The following is a 25,725-nucleotide window of genomic DNA, read 5'->3' on the forward strand; positions in this document are numbered from 1 at the left end:
CCTTGGATCCGAGACACGGGTTGATCAAGCCCAGGCCCAAACCCGAGGGAAATATCAAACAATTAAAGTATTTTAAAGCGAACACAGAATATTAAATGAAATAAGAAATAGAATAAAGCTAACAGAAATATCCATTATCAAATCCTCCAAATGGTAATGAATAAAGTGAATCCAAACATCCAAAACTTCCAAGAGTACAACTCGGGAATCCATCTAGTGGACCCCTAAATAAAATCCCAACTGAACTAAAATAACTGAAAGTAAATAAAACAGAAACATCGAGTGAAGTCCTACATAATCTGACGAATGAGGAATTGTCCTCGAATAGCACGATCAAGCTCTAAGGTTGGAACCGTCCTGTACATGAAAAGAATAAAAGAGTGGGTTAGCCCACGAACAAGTTCTAATCTAACTGCAATCCATGCAGTGACCCGATACGCAGATACACCCTAGATACCTCACAATATCTATTTAGTCCATACATATATATATATCCACACTAAGGGACATTCACTGGACTATAATAGGGGTCTCAACCTGAATAGAAGGCAACGTGCGAAAACGCACCCAAAGGTGGGCATAAGTACCTAGACCTAACAGGGTACACCTCAACCTACTATATCCAACTACGCATCCACTGCATATACGCACCCTAACCAACGAGCCTGAGACTCAAGCTCATCTCGTGGTACCATAATCATATATCTAAAGTCCGTCCAAATCCAGAGTATGTCATTCAATTGTTCATTGAGGTGACATACGAAACACAGTCCAGTTAGTCATTCAACTTATTCAGCTGATATGACTTAATTACAACCAACTAAACCAGGAAGTCACTCAATTTAGGATTCAATAGTTTACAATCCATTCCATTAATCCGATAGGTTAGGTCTTAGCGTTTTGAAGCTAAACCGTCCCTAGTATGCCACCGTCTCATACCGGTGCATACAATCCTCCATATCCATGTAAATTACAATATATAAATCATAATTTAGTAATTTACAGTCCAAACCATTATCTAAGTAGTTGCAGAAAACGTTTCATTATTCTAGCAATTGCAATCCAACAGTAATCCAAGTAATTGCAGAAAAGGTTTAATATTTCGGCAATTAGCATCCCAAAGCATGTATAGATCAAAACAAATACATAGATGGCCCTATCATGCATTTTAAAATGAGTTTTATAAACATCCTAAATCCCATTAAATTGCTAAAATTTAGTTAAGCAATTAATCCGTCTTTCATCCGTTAACCGTATAGAAAGTTTATTAATTTAATATCGTTTGTCCCACTGACTCAGAGGCCAACCTTGATCAATCTAAGGTCTTAATAACACCCAAAATAAACCATTTAATCCCTTTGTGAAGTCCCAAAATTTTCAGAACAGTTCCCATGCTCCAACAGTAACCATAACTCGTAAAAAAATATCAGAATGCTTACTATTGAAAAGAGCCTGCTCCAAGACTTTGGGAGCAGGCTCTAATCAGCCTGGAGCCGGCTCCAAGGACCTTGGAGCCGGCTTTACATGTGTGGGAGCCGGCTCCCACTTCTATGGAGCCGGCTCTCACCTCCTCTGAGAGCCGTCTTCAACCGCTGCAACTTCTGCGACCTTCTGCTTCGTCTCCGGTCGCTCCCAACCTGTCTATTTGGTTTTAAACTGTTCCTAAGGGTCCTAACTGTGTCTAGTATAATCCCCATGGTATGTTTACAGCAGTTGAAATTAAATACAAAAACTACAAGTTCTATAGACTAAGCATGCTTTAAGAATACAACTGAAATCAAACATGCCCAAACTATAATTTAACAGATTTCCATATATATCATCAATATAGCATCTAATATACATGTAAAACTCAGTTAATGATTAATTAAACCCTAAAGACTATCTAGGTGCATAGAACATAAGCCAGAGGGAAGGAGGAAGAAAAGAACTTGCCTGTGATTTCAGTTTTGAAATCTCGGTGTCGTGTCCACTGTTCCGGCAACACTAAACTACTGCCTATCCTCCTCTTACTTCTGTTCTTCCTTTCTTCTAGGTCCGACCTTGAAGCCTCAGTCGAACCCCACACCGAACGTGCTCTATTCTCTCAAAATCTCACTCTGTATCTCTCTGTAGCTTTGATACGTGAATAGAGTTTTTCCAACCCTTCCTACAGCTTATAACCGTATCTATATAGGCACAAGTATAACCTAATTCTAATGGTAATCCAAGACAGAAACCCTAATCCAAGTTAAACCCTAATCGGCCCATAGGATAAAATCCATGTTATAACATTCCACCTACCGGACTTCTAACAGAAACCCTAATTATAAAAATCCAAAACTTACCCTAATTTAACAACCGAACTATAATTTAACAATTAACGGAAAATAGCACACAACAATTAACAATTTAAATAAATTAACAATGCACATAGAACCATTAAATTAATTTAATTCAAAAATCAATTAATAAATGCAATTAAACAATTAAACAAACAAGAATAGCAATTAAACAAATAAAAAGCCAATAAAATAAAAATTAAAATGCTGAGACTATCCTTTTAAAATTAGGGGTATTACACTTTAATAGCAAAAAGGCAAAGAAACAACACAATGATAGAAACATCATTCCTTTTTTTGCTTTTAGGTACATCAAAAGAAAGTTGAAGTTCATTACTGTAGAATGGCCTTCAGATAAAACTTGGAATGCTAATTCATCTCTACAAAGTTCGTAACAGGCATTCCAGTAAATCATAGAATTACCATAAAAAATTGATAATTAGTCTCGCCGATACGGTCTTCGATCTGTTCTAACTCACATGTCTCCCACTTACACAAATAAAAAATCCCACTAACACACAATTAACATTCATGCCAAAATATTTATAACCTTCAAAGAAAAGGGAAAAGCTCTCTTTTTGTATTTTACAAAATATGAAAAATGTTTGAAAATAAAAAAAAAAACCTTTATAATAGTGTAGATATAGATTTTATGTAGTGAGGATATATTGCTAAAAAGAAATAAAAACTCTCCTTCTTTTCCTTCCAACCAAACCAAAACAAAAAAAAAAAAAAAAAAGGTGTCACCCCATCCATTATTTCTAGTATCCCTTTTATTCAACCAAACAAAAAGTAAGGGAGACACCTTCCCTTCCTAAGGGATGCCTTATCCATCCCTCCCCCTCTCTTTCGTTTATTTTTCCATCACTTCAACCAAATGGAGCATTAGCCTATCTTTTCTATCCCTTCATCTTTCTTCTCATCTCCTTCTTTTAGCATCATCTCATCTTCTGTCTTCTCATCCCGTTCTTTCTTTTTGTCCTACATTAGTTTGGTATTAGAGCACTATCTGTCCGATATCACTCCACCAAGCTCAATATCCTTAATCTTCCTAGTTTTAAGAGAGGGAACCTTCATATTAGGCATTTGGGAATTCTCCATATCTCCACTAGGTTGAAGACCACTGATTCTAATCCCTTATGGAAAGAATTACTCATAAAATAGGCCATTGAACTAGCAAGAGTAACCAATGTTGGCTGTCTTCATCTAGTTAAATCTATCATAGTCAGAATATAACCCTTTTGGTCATGTATTTTCATGCTTCCCAAATCTGGTCTAAGAGAAATTAATGGCATCTTTAGAAATTTTCTTTGATCAGGCGTAGAGATGAAGAAGTCTGGGGCTAAGGTTGCTTGGAGTGATGTTTGCAAGCCAAAATCAGAAGGTGGTTTAAGCTTTCCCAATCTGGAGGCGTCTAACAGAGCTGGAATCACTACACATCTTTGGGCTTTTGTGGTTAACCACCAGCACAGCATTTGAAAGGGTGAGTGCTTACCTCTGTTGGAGATATATAAAAATATGTTTTCAAATTAATTATATATACATTATATATAAGTTGGTGTTTAAATTTAAAAAAGTGTCTTGACTTGTCAAAATAATAATAATAATAATAATAATAATAATTAAAATTAAAAGGTGTCTTTCTATAAAGGACAAAACCTTCCTGAAAAGTTTTATTTACATTGGTATTTAAAATTTAAAAGACATCATTTTAGGGAAAGACATAACCTTACTGAAAGGTATTTTGTAAGTTGGCAAATTTTGTAACAAAAGACAGATTCTGTACTTTTTATTTATTTTAAGTCATTTAGATAGAATTGATCACCTCTTGATCCATTTGAGATGACTTCTGAAGTTGATCAACAATGATGAAGATGCCAAGGGTAAAAAGTATTTTGGATAACTTTGTTGATCACTCAAACTTAGGATTTTTAATTGAACTCAAGTGAGGAAAAAATTTTGCGTGGTTCGGTCTGGTTGCATCACAATTAATTTTCATGTTCTCATGTAAGTGTTTCATTTATTTTTAACCTAATTTAGTTGTCCATAAGATTATTTTTGCATGAAAAATGGTTTTATTGCATTAAAAGGGCAAACCGTATTTTTGCATGGGAAGGGATAGAGCTCTTAGAAGGTAAATCATTCCTTGAAGTGTTTCAATAAACTAAATTTCACTCAAATCATCTCATTTATCTTAAATTTAACTAGTCAGGTTCTAAATGTACCGTCTCATAGATGTAATTCCAATTTAACAATAATTCTCTTATAACATATTTAATAATAGCTCCAAAGAATTGATCATTCAAATTATTATGTTATTGGAAGTAATCCTATTTTGCCGCCATGTAATATGTTCTTAGGAAATCTAGCATTCTTTATAGCATTTATAAGTGAAATATTACATTTAGAAAAACAATAATAAACTGCTAAAGATTCTAATTGAATGCTCATAAAAACAGCGACCAAGATAATCCCACTATTCAACAGCAATAAATAGATAGGCCTTGTTTCACTGGAAATCGAACACCATTCCTTATTTTGTTAAGAAAATTGACTTGACTCTCATCAAATCTAGATTGAAAATGTATGAATTCATATAGTCCAAATGTGGTTTTCACCTATCCCCATGAGATGAAAGGAGGACTTGTCCCTCATCAGATCCAGATGGGAAGTGTAATGGGTATAAATGGGTTGGGTGTTAGCCCCACTTAATAGCTTAAGCTTTTGGGTCAGAACGCGAAGCACATGACCCATTATAGTTGGTATTAAAGCCAAACTCAGTCATTGATCCGGGATAGGCAGGGTGGCCTGACCGCAACGAGGGCGTTACGAGTTTGGGTGGGGGAGAATGTTAAAACAAGGACTTGTCCCACATTCGATCCGGATAGAAAGTGTAATGGGTATAAATGGGTTGGGTGTTAGCCCTACCTTATAGCTTAAGCTTTTGGGCCGGAATGCGAAGCACCCAACCTGTTACACATGAGGTTGTTAGCAAGAAGTATATGCATTTATAGGTCTAGAGTAATTTAGGTTTGAAGGGTTTGGTGCCTTAGGAACTAAAGCAATGCAAGTGTCGTTGACCTTTTTTAGTAGCTTCCCACTAGAAAAAAAAATAATCCCTAATTGACTTAGTGACATCAAAACCACTGACAAGCCAAACTTATTTTTTATTTTTTATTTTCAAGAAATAGGCATTGTATCCAATAGTGCCTAAAGCCTTGTCATTGTCAAGACCAAAAAGGCAAAGCTTTATCTCTTTGTTTGAAGGAATAGATGAGAGAGAGTAGAGGAATTGGAATGGGACTGAGTTTTGGATGAATGGGGAAATGGAGTTTCTACCTAGGAAATGAGGTGGGTTCTCACTAACCTCAATTTTGATTTGTTCACTTCAATAAATGGATCTGAAGAATAAAGAATTGTTACTGTCCCTAACCTGCTTTGCTGAGCATAGGGAGAGGTATTGTGACACTAGTTCTCTTTCCACGCTTCTCAGTGATATTGAACACATAGAATTCAAATCAAGGCTCTCTTGACAAGAGTGCAAATTCTGTTTTATTGCAGAGATTCTTGTTAAGAGGTCAGAGACAGCTGAGGAATTAAGTTTCTGTAGCTCCTTAAGGGGTTGTTTGAGCATCTTCAGTTTCTTGACCACTTGAAACATGGAGGTTCCTTGGACAAACAGTCTCCATGTATTTGAAATGGTTGATAGGAAGTGAGGATGAGAGGCTCAATGGTAGAAAAATATGAGAGGAATCATTTTCCTTGTAGCTGGCTTGATAAGCTTGAGGAAGATGTGATTGTGGTCAGAGATCCCCGGTGGGAGAAACTAACACTCAGACATGGGGAAAGTAGAGTTCCATTGGTAATTGATGAGTGTTCTGTTAATCTTCATTGTTATATTGGAAATTCCTTCACTTTATTGTTCCATGTATGGCTAGGAAGCAAGGACACACCAAAATGGGCGAAGAATCCGTGTCAGACACGCCAGGGGTGTGTGTCCGACACACGTGTCTTATTTTTGGGGGTCTAAAAATTTTTTGAAAGAAAGTTGGGTTAAAGTTTAAATATGTAAAGTTATTTAACAACTTTTACTCACTTAAGTAGTCAGTACATAATAATTTTAAACTTGTAAGGTTAATATGCAATTTTAGACAAGACAAATAGAAATTTAAGGGCCAGTCATTACACTATTACAGTAAATGAGTTATGATTTGTGTATTTTTTTCATTATGAGGTTAATGAAAAATAGTTACACTCAGTAATTTTAAAGTACTACATCATATAAATATAATATATATATACTATTTGCCATGTCCCCGCTATGTCTGTGTCCTAATGTTTTTGGATTTGCCGTGTCGCCGTGTCGCCGTGTCCGTGTTGTGTCATGTCCGTGTCCCATATCCGTGTCTGTGCTTCTTAGATATATGGTAAATCCCAGAAAATCTCAAATCTTTCAGTCCTGAGAGTTGTAGGCCTTCTCCTAAGTCCTCAATAGCTGGAGATCATCTGCTAGCTCCACTAAAGTTTTCACTTACATGTGAAATTGCATTGAAGTCCCCCAAGAGGACTAGAGTGGACAGATGGAGCTTATAGAGTTAAAATGGACCAAAGTTCCCTTCTTTCAACAATAAAGTTAGATACATAGACAAAAGACAGATGGAAGGAGGTATCACTTCCCATCAATGATGAATGGCAATGTATGACTAGTTTGGATGATTACTTGATACTAATGGAGATACTATCAGGACTCCACAAAATACAAATCCTGCCTAATTGAGAGAGTGTATAACTGTGTGATAGTGTAACAACTCGAACCCGAGGGTCTGAATCGTTAACCAGGTCCTTACCTGAACTCGAGGTCAACTAAGGGCACTACCGTCATTTCCTATGTGAATACATAATATACGTATCATCGCAGGGTTTATAAAATAATAATAATAATAATAATAATAAATAAAATGAGATCATAGTTACAAAGTATGTCAAAACGGTCTACTAACCCATCGAACCCTGTGGAGGAGCGTCGTCCGCCACTTCCCTTCCATGTCCTGAAAAATATTAAATATAAGGGGTCAGCAAATTTCTCAGTAGGTGGTACCTAAGAGACACCTCTTATGACCCCGTGAATCCACACAATGAATAGAAAAATAAAGAAGCGGGATCATACCATACCGGGGTAAACATAGCAACAAATTCGACAATCTAAGTCATAATTAAATTATGCAGTGCAATGAGATGCAATGCTATGCAATGTCACTCCCTATTTTACCAAAACCATTTTTGCCATCATTTCCAAACTGTTAATGCAACCCGTCCCATGGCAACTCCGTGGCGGCACGAGAGAAGGATTGGCTAACTGTCCCTGACCACAAGGCAAGCTCCAGGGCATCATTTGGGGCTAGTTAACTCAACCACGCTAGGGCAGTCTCCCTAGTTCTCTCTAGATCACATCAACGCCACGGACCCATAGGCAATCTCCTAGGCGACCAGGTTTTTCGCAAAACTTTCCATCAAAACCTTTCCCAAAATATTTTCTTTTATTTCTTTCAAAAACAATTTTTTTTCCATTTCAACTCAAATTTTTTTCCCTTTTCATGCCCAATGTCATGCATGAATGCATCATGCCTTTCCATGCCTTAATTCTTCACATATTCACATTTAAACCATATATCATATTTAAGAGAAATTTGTGTAATACATGTACCATGCTTTCACATTATAATTACGGTAATTTAAATACACAAGGCATGGAACAAAATCACTTAAAAAATGTTTTTTCATAACACGATAATCAACAACATAGTCACATACATTTAATAACACAGAGTTATGTAGTTACACATGAAATTTAAGCATATAAATTCAACTTTAGCATGCCATCTCATACAATTCAAATAGACAATATACATATGGTCAATTATCACATGATATACAATTATCATATTAAATACACAAGACTCATATAAGCATAAACAATTTCCATGAAATTAAACATGCTATAGCCCAATTATTAAGGAGAAAATTCACAAAAATCAAAGAATGTGTGTATCAGAGACCCCTACCTCAAAAGGAAGCAAAACCCCCAAATTGAGCCCAATCCAAACCCTAAATTTTGAAATTTCCAAGTGCACCAAATGAAGAATTGCTCTGATCAAATCGTAGATCTCGGCACGCTCTTTAATTTGCCACAAACGGCACTCAAAAACTCACAAAATTGAGGGAGTAATCGTAGTTTGAAATTTAAGAAGAAAAGAAAAAGAAAAAAAGAAAAAGAGAGGAGAAGAGAGAGGAAGCCGAGAGAAGAGAGAATTGTGAGACCCAAATGTGGTCTCCTTGCCACATATATGTAAAGTGGTGGGTCCTACCACTTTTTAATTTAAAAAAAAATTCTTTTTATTCTTTATTTTTACACCATAATTATATATATATATATATATATATATATATATATATATATATATATACACATGAAAATTTTCAACCACATAACATACATAAAATAAAATAAATGAGGTACAACTGGACCCAAACAAAACTCACGTACACAATAGTCCCGGCAGCGGGTCCCACCAGGGACCGTCCGGCCTGAAAAACGGAAAAATACCGAAATGGCAACCCTTGCATTTCAAAGAGTGCTAAACTCAATGAAATACCCCAACCAGCTCTCGGACACACCCATCACATCCCACGATGTCCGGCACACAAAATGAGAAAAGATGAAAATGCCCTCGAAAAATTAGAAAATTCCAGAAATTGGAAAATGGTAAAATTTGGAAACATCACAGATAGTGACCATTAGTGAGAGCAATTACCATATGGATTGCATCAACATTGTTTTGGTTGACCCTTGTTTCAAGCAATACAAGCACATTAAGCTTGAATTCAGACACAAATTTGTTAAAATTGTTCATAGCTTAATATTTGTATATCTTAATCTTTCTTATCTTGATCACCTCCCATCTTCGTGGCAAACAAAAGAAAGCTTTGTGATAAATTACTTTTATTTATGAAAATATATCTAACAAACTTAGTATTTTTTATTTATTTATAAAAGAGCACATTTTTCAAGAAATGTGAAATAAAGTACAGCAGACCAAATATTCAAGACAAAATTATAGTACCAATTCATTTCTTTCTTACATAGGGTTGCATAAGTTTTCTCCTCCTTTAAATAGATTACTCCACATATCTTTACAAATTTGCTTCAATATATCTAAAAGCATGTGCAAGGAGAAAGGATAGTGTTTCAACAAGCCCCTTCATCTGAATAACTTATAATTCTATTTGAAAGAGTATCGTTTCCAAAAAAATAAAGTAATAATAATCATGATGCTCGATAGACCTGTTCTCCCTTCTTAAAGCAACTAAATTAATCATTATTGAAATTAAATTTCACATCTCGCCCCTGGGGGCTTGGATGAGTTGGTAAGGTGAGAGCATGGGCGTTACTTCGTCCAATGTTCGAGCCTTGTCAGCCCCCCTTTATCACCCCCGGATTACATGGTGCATCCTATGGGGTTAGGCATTGCACCCTTAGTTTGTAGCCTAGGGTGGGTCCAAAGGCCCCCTGCCTAGGGAAGTTCTGAGTTCCAAAAAAAAAAAAAAATTACACATCTCCACAATGCCCATAACATATATCCTAACCCAGTATTGTGGCGCAGAAACTTCAGTATAGCAACTGTTACGACAAACACAACAAACCATTTGAAGGCCTCCTGTGATAAACATAACAGTCAAATTCACTCCTACATTAGCCACTCCCAACCATAAAGGTGTCAAATCACCTGTACCACTATCTAGGAGATTGCTTCAGCCTATACAAGTAGGGCTGTAAATGAACCAAATGTTCTGACGAACAACTTAAGCTCGGTCCGTTAAAGGCTCAGATTGTGTTCATTTGTTTAATAAATGAACCAATTTCAAACAGAATTTTCAACCTTGATTAATAAACAAACTAATCTCAAACAACCTTATACTCGGCTCGTTTGTTCGTGAACAAAGTTCGGAAACGTGTTCACGAGCATATGTAATAATATATATACATTAATATATATATGTTTAAATTATAATTATGAGTTCAAGCCTAATAAAATTTTCCAAAGAACATTTAGTTTCATTTCAATCCATAATTTTAAACCAGCCCAAAACTGGTCCAACTCAACTAGGTTCATATATTTTTGTCCTTTTTAAATTGAAACAGGTACAACCCATCCAATTAAGGGCCCATCGTCCATTTGCAAATTGGTAACCTTAATATCTATCTCTTCCTCACTTCCTCATTCACACAAATCTCACAACATGGACAATCCAAGCAAATCAGGTCAGCGGCGTTGTGGCGATGACGATATCGAAACACAAATATAGTAACCACTATGAGTAGTCAAAGGCGATGACGACTAAAACGCTGATAAAACTCCTTATAATAGATTTTCAAGTCAGTTACTGATTAGTTTTACATTTTTCTTTGTGTTTTAAAATTTCACTCTCATCGTTTTTTCTCCCTCTGCTCTCATATTAGCCTAGTTATTATACGCATCTATATATATATATATCCTAATTGTGTATGCGTATATATATATATATAATGTGTGTGTATATATATTTTTGAAGATTTGTGTTTGTCTATATTGATGGCTCGTAAATGAGCTTGTCAAGCCGAGCTCGAGCTTGGCTAAATTATGCCGAGCCGAACTCGATCAACATTGAGCTCGGCTCAATCAAGCTCGAGTCGAGTTCAAACTCCTCCTGAAATAAGTCGAGCCAAGCCCAAACACCTTTAAGCTCGGCTCGGCTCGGCTCGGCTCATTTATTGCCCTACATACAAGGACTTCTTCAGTAGGCAAACATGATCTTCCTTTTGAAGAATCTCAAACCCCTCAAGCTGATGCATATATAAATATGCTTTTCCAACTCAACATGCAAGAAAACAGTCTTGACAGCTACTTAAGGTCCAAGTCATATAGAGCAACCATAGTAAGTAACACCGATTAAGCTATGTTTCACCACAAGAAAAGACACTTTATTGAAGTCCACCCCTTCCCTTGTGTATAGCCCTTTGTCAACAAGCATAACTTGAACCTCGCATCTTCCACTCTTGAAGTTCCTTCCTTCTTCTTGAAGATCCAATTACAACCCATAATCTTCTACCCTTAGCCTTTTTAGCTACCTCTCAAGTCTGGTTCTTATGAAGAGATTCAATCTCCTCACTTATGGCAATAAACCATTATACTGACTCTCCACTTGTGATGAACTTATGATAAGTACACGATACCTGTTCATCAATATCCTCTGCCACACTAAGTGCATAAGCGATCGAATCAACATGTGAAAATCGATACCTCTAAAGTGGCATAGTCCCCCTCCTAGGCCTGTCTCTAGCTACACTAAACTGCTGCAATTGTGCATCTCTTATAGTCCGAAGCTGCACCTACTCATTAGTTGACCGATTAGGACCATCCTTTAATTGAACCTCTACATGCTCCACCTACTTACTGACAACTTGAGCTCTACCTGAATCATCTACCTCTCTCTGCGGAGTAGGAATCGCAGACTCATGAAAGGTCACAGCCCTACTATCAAGTATCTTTGTTGAAGAATTTAAATATTTAAGTTACACCATCTCTAACAGCTTAAGCTTTTAGAGTAGATGGTAGTTACTGTGGTTTCAGAGCCAAAGGTCTCGAGTTCAAACCTTACCGTCAACCTATTTAAAAATTGAATAACATGTGTTGGACCAAAAGAAGGCCACACGTGAGGGGGAATGTTATTTAAATATTTAAGTTACACCCTCTCTAACATTTTAAGTTTCTTTCTGTAAGTTGTATAGAAATTACATCTCTCCAACCTTTCCGTTAACCATTCCAAAAGTTCAGTCTTCTTCTCGTACTGATATCAGTAAATGTCCTCACTATGCCATCATACATCATCATTCGAACTGTACCAATACCTACAACCTTGCATGATGCATCAATGCCCATTAGAACTTCCCTCCATCAATGAACCTATAAAAGAGCACTGCCAACTGAAATCGTGAGAATGTTATCACCATCTGAATCATTACCCTCCATAACAACCACACTATCAACTTTAGAGGATTTTCCCTTTCCCTTCTTATGTTACGGACAGTTTTTCCTGAAGTGTCTTTCCTTGTGACAGATGTAGCATCTCAGCACCTTCGTTTTGTTCTTACACTTGGAATGATTTCTCCTGCCGGACCATTCCTCTGATTCTTTTTCCCTCTAACAACCAATCCATTTGCCTAACTTTCTATATTACCTTCAAACGTCCTCCTCTACAACTCTTTGGAATTCAAAGTTGCCTTTACGTCTTCTATAAACAAAGCAGTTATGCCATACATCATCGTATCGACAAAGTTCTCATACGAGGGTGGTAGAGAACACAACAGAATAATAGCTTGATCCTCATCCACTGTCTTTGACATCAATATTATTCAAGTCCATTATGGTATTGTTTACCTCGTCAAGATGGTCTTTTAGTGACGAACTTTCTTGCATCTAAGAGTAAACAACCACTTATTTAGATACAAGCAGTTCGCAAGAGATTTTGTTATATACCGAGGCTCCAACTTGCTCCATAGCCCATCCGGCATAGTCTCTCCAACAACTTCTCGCAAAACCTCATTTCTCAAGCACAACATAATTGTATTGTGGGCTTTCCCTATAACCTTATCTTTGTCTTTAATCTTTTCTGCCAGTGCATCCTTTCCCTTTAGCGCTTGGATAACCCATGTTAAACCAACAGAGCCTGCATCCTGACCACCACAAGTTGAAATCATTTCTGCCGTTAAACTTCTCAATTCTCGATGTCATCCCTAATTTGAACCGAAAGCTCTAATACCAGTTTGTTACGATAAACACAACACTAGGAAAAAATCAAGAAACACGACAAAAAGGTAAACACGCCACACAAAGAACACAGTTTTAGCGTGGTTCGGCAAAGCCTACATCCACGGTGGAGATCTGGCAAAAGTTATCACTATACAAAAAATAAGAAATTACAAGTTCCAGCCCCAAACCCTAGCTCTTGCTCTCACTCCCTTTCTCTGCGATTTTCAATGTCCACTCCAAACCCTAAGCGCCCTTATATATCGGGTTACAATAGAGTACTAAACAAGGTCCATGACCTGCAAAGCAAAAAATAAGTTAAAAATTTTACTTGTTCATTCAATGGGTCAACGCGACCTGATACTAAACTCGGGCCCAAAATCACAGCAACCCTAGCATAACAAAATGTCACTCACGATATTGCATAGACATTTTGTTTCAATATTATTTTGGATGCTTATGGACATTTTTCTTACTTGAATGGATCAATTTACACACCATAACAATGTGATTTCTAGTGTCAATAGAAACATTAACAATAGCAGAATAATATATCCAACCAAAAAAAAAAAAAAGCAAGATTAATCAATGTGGTTTAATTACAACAATTTGAAAAAAATAATAAAAAAAATTACTGTATGACATGGTACAGATTTTGTCTATGCTAAGATATGCATGAAATAGTATAGTCTATCATCTATGACTTGTAAAATATTTGAAATTGTGGAGTTTTTTCCCCTTACATAAGGTATTAGTTTATTAATCATGGTTGTTAAAATATTGATCCAAATTGTACGATCTAAATCGATTCAAATCGCATTAGGATTGGAATTAGAATTGTAGAATCGTGTAGGATCTTGCAATCCTACTGTTCCTGTTAAATTTTGTACATTGTTTTCTTCTTTTTCTATATTTATTTGAGCTAACAACCCATTCTTGCAAATAAATTTAAGGTTTTTAAGTATACAGTCCAACACTTTAGCCTAATTGCATTTAAAAAGGAACAAAAAGCAAAGACCTAACTTCAATGGTAGGTTCAATCAAACTTGAACTTCAAAGGTATGACCCAAAACTTCAAAACTTTCCTCTATTGTGCTCTATTTTTCTTTCTTTTTCAAAACAAAAAAAAAAAAAGAGATAGCTCAGGTGCCCCACCTATTATTTGCCTATTTCAAAAATATAAAATAAAAAGAAAAAGAAAAAGAAAAAGAAACGAAGAAAATAGAGCATTGGGTTTGTTTGGTTTAGTTTTCTGAGAATAGAGTATTCTGTTTTCATATAACTGAAAATCATAAATCAGTACAAAAGCTTGTTTGGTTAACAATTTCACAAAAACTAGTTAAAGGTCTCTCTTTAGAGAATAGTCTTTTACAGGCTCTTTGTTTTTTATTCTCTCTCTCTCTCTCTATCAGACACACACTCACTCTTGTTCTTAACCAAAAAATTGTCTTTCCAACAAAATTGCTTAGATAAATAGGTAACTAAATTGTTCTTCTTAAATAGTTTAGGCTTTGTTTAATTGCTTCTGTGAAATTCTGCTTCACAGTTATGTTGAAATTCTTGTATGGAGGAAATAAAAAAATTGGTTTCAAGTGTTTGTCATGTGGCTTACTCTCTTAGTATCTTTTAATGCTCATTGAGATTTGCTAGCATGTTGATAATATTGAAAATTGATTCTTACCCTCTATTTATTTTGAAAAATAACTTTAAGAGTTAGTTTAAGTTAATTTTGTACTAGTTTTATAGAATCTTACTCTCCTCGATTTGATCCTACAATTCCAATCCTATGGGCCTCCACTGATCTTCCATAGAATCCTGATAACTTAATGAGATAATATAAAACAATGTACTTTGTCAAACAAATGAAAAGATCAAGAAAAAAGACTAAAGCAAACAGAGAATGATTACCAAATCAACAAAGAAGTAACTGGATGTTCCACGGAATTGTCCCACTTTGTTTCCGTAACTTTTCATGACAATATTCAAACCTTCAGAGAAATAGAACAAACATAAATCGGAGCACCTCATTATAGAATTACAACACCAACAGTATTACACGCACAACCTTATTCAATGCTAGGTAAATTGCCCAAATTATTTCATTTTCAAAGGATTTAGCTTCAAATCGGAGATATATTTCACCACAAAATTATTATGTTTGCAAGGTATCAAGATTTAAACAGATCAAGATAAACTTTAAAATCAGAATCTAATCCCAAATGAGTTAGATGTGGACACAATAACTCTATACATTACAGTTGATATACTGGTTCAGTTTTACAGTGCAATGACTGATTCCATGAATAGATTTTGATGAAAAAGTCATTATAGGCATAAAGCGAAAGTCTTAGAAAGGAAAAAAAATAAAAGAATCCCAAACATGCCTGTAGGTTTTGCAGAACCTAAACAACACATTAAACCACTCACAATCCAAGTAGGAGGCTTTGAAACAAGACACAACAGAACTAAATAGCTGCTAAGAAGAAAGCTAGCTAGAGCTACGAGCCTATGATAATCCTCCAACAATCCAAGAGGCTAAGCAAAAAAAAAACTCTAGCACAAGAAAAACACTAATCAACTATTCTTACCTCCGCTATCAATGCTAGAAGGCGAGACATATGTGATAGGGAGAAAAGCTACGATCTGATCGATTGAGGTTTTTTTTTTTTTTTTAAAGGAAAAATTAAATAAAAAAGGCGTTCAACAAGGGAACGCGTCCTTTATACAGAAGTGGAACTGGGGTTTAAGGCCCCAAAGAATCCAAAAAAATGATTAAATCATCAGAAGAGGAGCAAGAACTCCTCTTCACATAATTGAAAAGAGAGTGAATAATATGAAGTTTCATCGTCGCCGAGGACGACTCCTTCCCTTCAAACATTCTACTGTTCCTCTCCTTCCAAATGCACCACCATACGCAATGTGGGACAATGCTCCAATAACCGCGTACACCACTTCTCACATGACATCCTCTCCAAGCATGAATCAATAATCACGTACACCACTTCTCACACAACATCCTTTCCAATAATCGCACACACCACTTCTTAAGGCTATCAAAGTTAGATAGACATGGAAACAAGGATCGAACTTTGAAACGACCATGGGAAGAGGGAAACCTATTAGATTGTCACTACCTCTGCCAATTTCCTCCTGCCGATACAACATATCCAAAAGAACACATACTTCGTCCATCTCCCAATCCTGAAAAGAACGCCGAAAGTACACATCCCACGTAATTCCACTATTATCGAGTCGATAATAGTCAGCTACGTAGGCATGTCTATCAACTGCAATACTGTATAATCTGGGAAATGTACGAGATAATGGCTGGTCACCATACCATAGGTCTTCCCAAAAACAAACACATCTACCATCACAAACTTTGAATATGATGTGAGAAGAGAAGACATCCCATCCCTTCTGAATGGATTTCCACACCTCGACTCCTCCCATAAGAGAAACCGGACGGGTAGACCAACCGTCACTCTCTTCCCCAAACCGACATGAAACTAGGCTTCGCCAGGGGCGATGTCTTTCCCTCCCATATCTCCACAACCATTTACCTAGGAGAGCTTGATTAAAGGGAACCAATCTCCTGATACCAAGACCATCTAACTTCATGGGCTTGCAAACTTGCTCCCATCTGACAAGGTGATACTTAAAACTCATCGCCCCTTCTGCCCTAAAGGAAATCCCTTTGTATTTTTTCAATCCTATCAGCAACAGAGCATGGAATTTGGAACATAGATAAAAAAATATGTGGGAAGGCTCGATAAAGTGCTCTTTATAAGAGTAACTTTCCCCCTTAGACAAATATTGCTTCTTTTATCCTTCCAATCTCTTCGCATACCTGTCAATCACAGGGTCCTAACTCCCCACTCTTCTAGAGGAAACCCCTAGGGGCAAACCCAAATGAGGGATAGGAGAAGAGTTCACTCTACACCCAAGGACTGCAGCTAAGGAGGAAATATCCTGAACCTCCCCTATCGGGACAAGCACGCTCTTAGCCACATTGACCTTCAATCCAAAAACTACCTGAAAGCAAGCCAGGATACATCTCAAATATCTAAGTTGAGGCACATCAACATCACAAAAAACCAGGGTGTCATCCGCAAAAAGTAAATGGGAGATCTCCAACTGATGGACTAAATCTCTACCCACCCTAGAGCCTTTTATAAGACCGAGATCTTTTGCCCTCCTCATACGTCTGCTCAAACCCTCCATTACAATCAGAAAAAAGAAAGATGATAAAAGATCTCCTGTCTTAAATCCCGGGTACACCTAAAGAAACTAGCAGGAAATCCGTTCACAAGAACAGAGAACTTGACAAACGAAAGATATGTCTCTATCCATTTCCTCCATCTGCTTCCAAATCCCATTCTCTATAGCAAATATATCAGGAAATTCCAGTTCACATGATCATAAGCATTTTTAATGTCAAGTTTGCATAAGACTCCAGGAACACCACTTTGTAATCTGAAATCAACACATTTGCCTGGAATAAAATCTAAATCAAGTATTTGCCATCCTTCAACAAAAGCATTCTGGGAATCCGAGATAATCCCATCCATGACATCCTTTATCCTAAGAGCAAGAGCCCTAGCCACGAGCTCGTAAATACAACCCACTAGGTTAATTGGTCTAAAATCTTTAATGTCAGAAGCACCACATTTCTTGGGGATAATTTTGAATCGAGGATCTTAAACATGTTGCCACAAACTTCTTCATCTCTGCATGAACCCATAACATTCTTAACCTCATCTTTAAAGTCCACTTTCTTACTTGAAGTTGCCATATTTCGATTTATAGGCTTCGTCCTTTGGACTTCCACCCAATCAACATTTCTTCTTTGGGGGTCTCTTCAGGCTGCATCACTTCTCTCCATTCTTGAATAATAGTAAGGTGTTGTTTGATAACACTGAAAATTTTAAGTGCTGAGGTTTTTAAGTAACAATTAATTGAGATTTTTCAGATATCTTTTTTAGTTTTAAGTGTTCAGCCTTTGGTGATAAGTGAAGTTACTATATAAAACACTTAAGCCTTATGCTCACTGCATACAAGTGGCACTTGCGTTTTTAAATGATATTTAAATTGCATTATCAAACACTTAATTAGATAAGTGTCAAATTGATATTCAAATGATATTCATAATTAAGTGTCAAACAGTACCTAAGCCTTGTGTGCACTGCATACAAGTGGCTTCCAAGGTATTCAACCCTAAAATCCATGTATTTCCCATCCAAATCCACATTACTTGAATTTGGAGTGCGTCATCAATTAAGATCTCCACACAAACTCTAGCAAAAGTAATGTGACTTCAAGTAGTTTCTCATCTAATCGAATAGGATTTACATAGAACTAGTATTGGCAGGCAGATTTATCTTTGTCCACATATCGATAAAGAAAAATATGGAAATTTTGCTACAAAAAGAAATGTTATTCAGCCTTTCCATTACTAGCTTAACACTTTTATTTCCCAAGGTTTCAACACAATAAGCTTCCCTATAATACATCAAGGACGATTCTCAAGAACCAACTCTTTTCCATGGACACACATCAATTTGAAAAGGAAAATATTTTTTTCTAAGGAGTGAATATCATGGGGGATCCATGTTTACTCCAGAGGCTGTCTACAAAAGTTTTAAAAAACATATACGGTAATATTCTGAAATAAAGTAAAAACTTGTGTGTTTTTCTACTTTTGTAATTCTTAATGAAATTTGAAGCGGACTATCTCTTCTTATTGAAGCAGACAGATTTGTCAAATCGCGTAAGATTTTGTGTTCGTAAGTGATTTGCTTATTCTTTGGGATGGGATCTATATGTAAGCATTTTCATGGGCAACAAGTGGTGCCCAAGGTTTGTCTTGTTGAGTTCGGTTCTATTTAAAAGAAATTCAAAAAATAGAAGAAAAGCCTTAATAGATGTTGTAATGTAATTCCAGTACCAAGTAAAAATTGGCTTGCACTTTATCATTATGGTCATGGATTCATAACAGATTTTACGATGTGTGATGTTCAATTGCCATAGAAATAGCGATCAATAAGTTCACGAAATTTGTTAAGGTTGAAATTGTTGGGAATTTATGTCTGAAACTCGTAATTTAGTTAGGTTTCAAATTTAAAGTTTATTTTATTTAGAAGATTTCTTACTAAGAAATGCTTAGGCTCTAAGTAACTGTAATCTTTTTTCACAAGGATTTGTATTAACCTTACCGATAAAAAGGATTTAGGGTTTGGACGAAAGTCGCATAATGCGGGAGTGGGAGCGCGAGAGTGGCAAAGTTTACAATTAGGTAAGAGGGGGGGAGGACCTATATATTGTATATTTTAATGTTTATATATTTATTTTATGTGAAATATGATTATATTAATTTAATAAATATTTTTTTTTGTTGCTATTGTATTTCAAATATATTATTTTATACTGAATATATATATATATATATATATATATATATATATGTTTTTTAGGAAAGTTAGGCAATTTTATAGATTGATTGGATAAATATATATTGGGTCATTGGGAGAATACATTTAGAACAAAACAAGGCCAATAATAAAGGCCTAAAAACAAGAGGCCCAAGAAAACATCATCTAAATACATATGAGTATAGCACCAAACAAACCACTCAACCTCAACGGAGGCTAGGGCACAACGACAGGATATATCAAACTTGGCATGCGATAAGCCATGGTCAGAAGAGGACGAATCAATCTGGTGGTCTAGGTGGAGGCCGATGATTCTCTACCATTCCCAATCAAATAGGGTGATTTCAGCTTCTATTCAAGTTCTTAAGCCTCTGGATTGGACAGGTTCTTTGATGCAACAATCATTTTTCTTCTTCTTCCTCTCTTCAGATGTAAAAAACTTCGTCTACTTCTCCATTTGCGAACTTGGAAATCTGAATTTGTGAATTTTAAATCTGAATTTGTGAATTGTAAAACTTGAATTCGCGAATTATAGCCACATCCGCTCCCAAAGCGTTGATTTGCGTTTTGAGCTACGGAGCGGCACCCAATACACGCGAATCTTGTGACTTAGGTTTGGACAATATAAATAGATATCTAGCTCATTTTTTAGACTTAGGAGAATGAGATAAATGTACACTTGTGAGGGAGTTTATTGGTCTGTGAAGGTGTTATTGTCCTATCTCACAGAGATAATAGAGATTGTTAGTGGAGTTAGAAAAACACTAATGGCGAGTGAGGAAGCATGATAAGTGGATCTTGGACACACACATTAAGATGGCTTGGGTTTTGGCTGTAAAATATGTTGAGTAATAATTGGAGTATAAGGTGTCAGGTGTGGGTATTTCTGTCTTATTTTTTTTTTCTTTATTTTTTTGGGTAAAGTGAAAAGTGTATAGGATCAAAAAAGATGTACAAATAACTAGAAAAAACAAAAACAAAAAAAAAGTAAAAATACTAGGGCATACCCTAGGGCCAAAGGCCAAGGAAGGACATCCCAACCTTAGAGTCATTCTTGTTTTTGGGTACTTATTAGTTCAACTTTGGAATTACCAGGTATTTACTTAGGGAAGTGGTAAAATGTTAACAATTCAAAGCTCTGGGGTTGGTAGCGCTACTTAGGGAAATGGAAAAACTTTAGCCCTCTTTTTGCTTGCGGGTTGTGGGCCCCTATTTAGTACTCTATTGTAGCTCGATATATAAGGGTGTTTAGGGTTTGGGGTGGAATATTGAGAGAACAATGAAAATCACAAAGGAAGAGTGAAAGCGAGAGTTGGGATGTTCACCATGGACGTAGGCACAACTTGTGTCAAACCACGCTAAATCTTAGTGTTCTTTGTGCGTAGCGTGTATACTTTTTTGTCTAGATTCCTAAGTTGTTCTAGGTTCACTATGTTTGTTGCAACAATAATGCTGTGTGGGAATTCTAAAAGTCATTTTAGGAGAAGTCAAGTGTCATTAGTAGTTGTCTTATAAAAGGTACTTCCGTCTTATCTATTGTAACCAAGTCTTAAATCCATATTATTTTTTATAATATTATCAAATTTTAAACTTCCCATCACGCGATTCCATATTTCCCTTTAGAAATCTAGGTTGCAACGGTGATTCGAGTACCCTAGTCTTTCTTAAGAAGACTTCTGCCTTTTTTCTGTTTGCTTTAAGTGGTATCAGAGCATTTCCAATAAAGCCTCGCTGTAAGATCTGTAATTATTATGGATCTATGACTAGGAAAGGAAGCAAGATAGCCTCAAAAGAATATTTTCAAAATATACAACATCAAATTAACAGAGGAAGCACCATAAAGATCAATTACCCTCGGGTTCAAAGGGTAATGCTGCTAGCTCCATTCTCGATTGAGCACTATATTAGAACAATAATCATTTCTCCTTTTAATAAGGATTTTGGGGTCAAAGAGGACAACAAACAAAAGCACATCACGGTGAAAATTGGATAAGACAACTTACTAAAGAAAGATTTCAGTGACATATGCAATCCAGAAGTGCAAAACGTAGTGCTTCCACATCAGTTAGACTGTCAGAAAGCACATGGACATCAAAGGTTAAAAGTACTATAAAACATGAATTTTGGTCCTACACGTGAGGATTCAAGATTCAAGTCTGCTAAGTACCTAACATTTGATGAATCTTTCAAAAATGTAGATGAAGACGAAGAAATCATGGGGGTAGATTCAACTTCATTACTTCCAGAATTTGATAACAATGAAGGAAAATATCAAGGAAAAAAGAAGGCGGAAGAGGAGAAGTCTGAAAAAGCAGCAAACAAAGTGTCAAAAGCTGAGGCAACCATCATTGTTCAAATTGCATATTGTGGATTTAAGGTGAGAAAGTGGGAACCATTTTTTTTTTTTTTAAAAAGTAAGATTGTATTAAAAGTGCTTAAAAAGGGAACACATCCCAAGAGAACTACACAAGGCCAAATAGGGCTTCTAAACTCTTTCAGAGTTGAAGAAATAAACTATCTCTTCTAAATATCTATAATTTCTCCCTACAACCAAGCAAAATAGAGTGGTAATAATGAAGAACTTAAACACGGAAATAGGAGTCTCCTTTCCTTCAAAGGATCTCTTATTTCTTTCAAGCCATAAACACCACCAGACGCCCAAAGGTTTAACTTGGGAATCAACTTGAGATCTAGAGCTGACTAGCGGCATCCCTACCCACAACCTAGGTATCTATTTATAGAGTCCCAAACACAATTCCTTGTTGGATATGGAATACAATTCCTTGAACCCAAGACTTTTCTGACAAGAAATTACCTAATAAAATAAAAACCTAATTAGAATAGGTATATGAGCCATAATTCCTAACAGTCTTCACCTTGGCTCAAGTTCTATCAAGCCAATTGTCACTTCCCATAACACAACAATTGAGTTGGACAATTCAATGCAGCTTCAATCTTTTTCATCCTCCTACAAAACTTTGATTATCCCCACCTCGATCAGTCAAACTACAAGGCTTCACCTTGATTACTTGAACTCCATGCCATGTAACCTATCATGATTTGCTGACCATCGTGATCAAACACGCTTATTGATTGCCTCCACTTGCAACTGAACCTTGTCGTAGAATTGAGACCGATTGTCTTTTCTGGATCTTCTTTGAACAAGCGTCCCAACACAAACCATTAGCTCTGATACCACTTATAGGGGTACAACGAAAGCTAAACAACAAAGACGATCACAAAAAAACACTATATATACGCGGTTCACCCAAAATTAGGGTTACGTTCACAGATGTGAAGAGATTTACTATATCATGTAGAGATATTACAATAGTAGAGAACCTAGGTATCTATTTATAGAGTCTAATGTGTAACTACACCTCTACCCATCAACTTGAACCCCCACGAGCTACTTCTCGCTCAACTCATAAGTCTCAACCCATAACCTAAGTATCTATTTATAGAGTCCCAAACTCATTTCCTTGTTAGAAAGGATTAGGTACAATTTCTTAAAACCCAAGACTTTACCTAATAAAATAGAAACCTAGTTAGAATAGGAATATAAGCCATAATTTTAACAATCTTCACCTTAGCTTAAATTTCATCAAGCCAATCATTGCTCTCACGGCATTGATCAGATAATTCATTATAGCTTTAATCTTCACTTTGGCACAAATTCCTTAGAACTTAAGACTTGTCTGACAAGAAATTAGCTAATAAAATAAAAACCTAATTAAAATAGGAATATGAACCACGATTCCTAACAAGGCTCGGGAAGGTCATGCAAAGATGTTCTTTGCTAGTGAAAGAAGATTATTGTGCTTTGTTTGAGTAAGGAAAATAAGAAAAAAAGGTTGAAAGGTTTTATTCAGGATTTTAATAGATCAGGGTAAATTGCTTCAAACTTGAGGGCGAGTTTTTTTCAAGGAGGAGGGTCTGATGCAAATAATTAATGGTGCTTTGGAAAGTGTCTTGGGGAAAAAGTCAAAAGTGTCATTCTTGTTTTTGGGTACTAATTAATTAAGCTTTGGAACTACTAAGTGTTTCTTAGGGAAGTGGTAAAATGTTACTAATGTTATGTGGGAATTCTAAACTCTAGTCCATGACATATTGGATAGCTTTGTGAAGAGTTCTACCGATGAGAAAATAACCAAAAGATTTTCAGCTTGAATTTTGATCTACCCTTGTCTAAAGAAGTTTGTGAAACTCCTAAAAAGGCTACTAAAGAATGTTTAAACAATATTTTAGAAACAAAGTGACAATTAGTTATTTAATAATATTTTCTACAGTTAAAAGGCTACTTATTAATTGCCCGATTTGCCTTCTGAGCAAGCTCGATTAATAGAACCAGGCATGAACAAGGCTACTAAAGCTCATGCCCAGGCCTAGTTTCAGGCTGCCAAATAAACCATGCTAACCTTGAAGATTTTCAGCAAACTACTACTTTTAAAATCAAATCATTTATGTGCCCACATTCAACTAGTCAATAGCAAAATCAGCGAATTTATAAATGTAACTCAAAACAATTACAAAGTTCTTATTTTGTTTCGGGAACAAAAATGTTAATGCATTTTGTTCTGATTGTATGTGGTTTAGCTAAAAGAAATTGGCAATTTGAGGTTACCTTATTACTATAAGTATTCCTACTATGTCAACATATAGTATATTATATGTTGACAAAATGCATAGTTGAATGCCCTAGTTGATATACTTATTACTATAAGTATTCCTAGGCAATCTAAAATTCTCTATAATATATTATAGATATTTTGTTACATTGAGAGGAGCAATAAGAAAGTGCCAAATATCCTAGTTGAATGCCCAGAGAAAAGAGTAACTAAGATAAGCCTAACATTAATCACAGAGAAACAGATAAATAGTATAACACAGAATCACTGGAGCGCTTTTTTAGCCATTTAGAAACATAAAATACATGTATATTTCATCACCATGGGAAGTTATGAGTTAATGATAAAATTAAACATAATAAATCAAAATTACTATATGAGGCCATTCTGATGTACTTTAAGTAGTCGTCAAGAGGACACTGGTGAGATATACATTGTCAAAATCATCTTATATTAAATTTTTATATAATTCCAAATTTTCTTGATCACTTCCATTGTTATTTAAAACCAAATCAGTTTCACGAAAATGAGTCAACATCAGATATGTTCAAATTTCATCTCTTTATGAATATGTACATTATTAGCTTAATTGTTAAAAATCCCAAATATTCAATTACTGTGAAATGAAGTACAACTTACCAAAAAATAAAAAATGATCTTCCTCGATGATGCACAAAGCTACTTCAATATGTCCAACACCCTGTACAAGGAAAACTCAGATTTTCAACTAACTCTTCATCACAATTCTAATACAAATTTAATTTTGAATGATGATGCTTTAAAAAAACTTTAAATCAAACTGCTTGACAGACTTGCTCTCCCTCCTAAGAGTAACTATACAAGTCAGTATTGTAAGTTAATAATTATGGTTGTTTCAACAAAGTCCATAACATATTATTTAATCAAGAGTCCTCTGGACAAGAGTCCTTAGAGTAACTACCCTCCTTAGAAGGACTTGGATCTTCAACATTTCTCTATGAGAAATTCTTATGGGCTCTCCCAAGTAGGACACATCGGTCTTCTCATGGCTTTCAAGATACTCAAGCTAAGCACACCCCTCTTAGGGAAGTGAGACAAGATTTTCATGTGTTTGTAGTTGCGAATCCATTTCCCTTATTTGAAGGATCTTTAGAAATAGAAGGATCAACAATATCTTCCCCTTTCCTTTGAGGAGCCTCTTGCCATTCACTAGAATTGGCATTGACCCTCCCAATAGATCTCTACTCCTTTTTGAATTTCTTCGATTTTGAGGGATTCTGAGAAGAATTTGAATTAGAGAGACAAAATATCAATAAATGTTCAAAAGCTATGCAATGTTGGTCATTTTTGTTGTTCCCAAAGAACTTCATCCTGAATCTCACAAGGGATTTGGGAATATCTTGGTTGGTGCTAATTAATCTCACCATAAACCTGAGCATATGTAAGCCTACTCTTAGTTCAAGTAGGCTAATCAGGGTAAGAAGGTTTTCAATAACAGTAACCACAAAACTTAGCCCATCCT

General features: G+C 35.8%; 1 long non-coding RNA gene across 1 annotated transcript in view; it reads right to left on the minus strand.

Annotated features, from left to right (window-relative positions):
* LOC132283212 (uncharacterized) overlaps window positions 1-25,725 on the minus strand; it is a 115,610-nt gene that overhangs the window by 9,640 nt on the left and 80,245 nt on the right. The window contains exons 4-7 of the long non-coding RNA XR_009471971.1: window positions 24,864-24,924; window positions 15,074-15,153; window positions 7,322-7,369; window positions 295-357 (exon numbers count right to left, since the gene is read on the minus strand). This is a non-coding gene — a long non-coding RNA (uncharacterized LOC132283212). The remainder of the gene's footprint in view (window positions 1-294; window positions 358-7,321; window positions 7,370-15,073; window positions 15,154-24,863; window positions 24,925-25,725) is intronic.

Source organism: Cornus florida, unplaced genomic scaffold (assembly GCF_030987335.1).
Source record: "Cornus florida cultivar Cherokee Brave unplaced genomic scaffold, ASM3098733v1 CherokeeBrave_3.0.0_Hap2_Chr11, whole genome shotgun sequence".
NCBI classification, from domain to species: Eukaryota; Viridiplantae; Streptophyta; class Magnoliopsida; order Cornales; family Cornaceae; genus Cornus; species Cornus florida.